The sequence below is a fragment of the Bison bison genome, unplaced genomic scaffold (assembly GCF_000754665.1).
Source record: "Bison bison bison isolate TAMUID 2011002044 unplaced genomic scaffold, Bison_UMD1.0 scf7180017462789, whole genome shotgun sequence".
Classification (NCBI taxonomy): Eukaryota; Metazoa; Chordata; class Mammalia; order Artiodactyla; family Bovidae; genus Bison; species Bison bison.
In genome coordinates, this window is record NW_011372865.1 from 36,360 (window position 1) to 37,697 (window position 1,338).

General features: G+C 33.1%; 1 protein-coding gene across 1 annotated transcript in view; it reads left to right on the plus strand.

Annotated features, from left to right (window-relative positions):
* The window catches only part of LOC104981505 (cyclin-dependent kinase-like 5), a gene marked incomplete at its 3' end in the record, with an annotated part of 41,310 nt that overhangs the window by 27,875 nt on the left and 12,097 nt on the right, over positions 1–1,338 (plus strand). The window lies entirely within an intron of this gene.

Sequence of the window (1,338 nt, forward strand, 5' to 3'; positions counted from 1 at the left end):
ACATTACAAAGTGTCAGGTATACAGAAATGGGGGGAATTATTGTTGCCACCTTTGTTAATAGTCTTGCACATTAAAAATGTGGATATCCACAGAGTTTGACATTATGGCTTATCTGTTTGTTCATACATTCATTCATTCATCCATTCAGTAAATATTTCTGGAATATCTCTTATACCTAGCTATTTTGCTATAAATATTGACCAACTGCCATTTTTCTTCCAAGCAGTGTAAATCCTGTTTGATGATAAATGGCTATTCAAACTAGTCCATTGATGATTCTCAGCAACACTGCCATATCCTTCCACTTTGTGCCACCTTTCCACTTTCAGTGCTGTATCTACCAGGGCAGCCATTTCATTCACCCATCTACACCAGAAAAGCATTATCTGATAAGATTCTTCCTTTTAAGAAGTTTAAACTTTAGAGACTAAGAAGGGGCCTGTAGTCTTGGTCTCCATCACATATTCTCACTAATAATTATTTACTTATTGTAGTTGTAGTATTTTCTTATTTGTCCTAGATTGTATTTTCTTCTTTGGGACCATCAAAGAATTGAGGTAGAAGACACTCTCTACAAATAAAATTAGACATTGTGGTAATGATAACCATTGCATTAATTATAGGTTTCATCTCTTTTCTTTAGTGTGCCATATATGTATCTAGGGGACATGATAAATTTAATTTTTTAAAGATAATAAATACAACATTGTAAATCAACTCTGCTTCAATAAAAAATTTTAATCAGTAAATAAAGATACCTTTTATATAATAGAAATATACATTTCTGTTTCTTCTGAAGATCATGATGATTATATATTTAAGTTACTCACTGAAAGACCATTTTGAAGTTAACAATTGATTTCCCAGTGTCTATTTGGTGTTACTTCTTATTTCATTGCAGACCTAGAGCCTATAAGAATTATTGGTGTCAGTTACTGAAAGCTTTACTATTTATTTTTAAATCAAAAGCTTGTGCTTCATCCTCTGAAATCAGTGGTGTCTAGTCACTTTATTATCCCTCCTTGGGTGGAGAGATTTTAGAATTTCTGTGTTCATTTTAAACTTGGATTTAGAATTGATTTTCTTTTGTGTCATCTGTGTTTCTTCTATATACCTCTCTCTGGATTCACTTGAATGCATTGTCCATTCATGTGTCCATTCTTTGGGGAGGGATTGGGAGTTTGAATTTACTGGGCAGGATTTGCCAAAGAAGAAATGAATTTGAAGTAAATCCTTCTTAGACCCCCATCTGAGGATTCAAGTATGGTAAAGGGACTCATTATAATTTTGTCTATAAAATGTCCTTGAATTCATTCTGAGGACAGCCTTACCGTGAA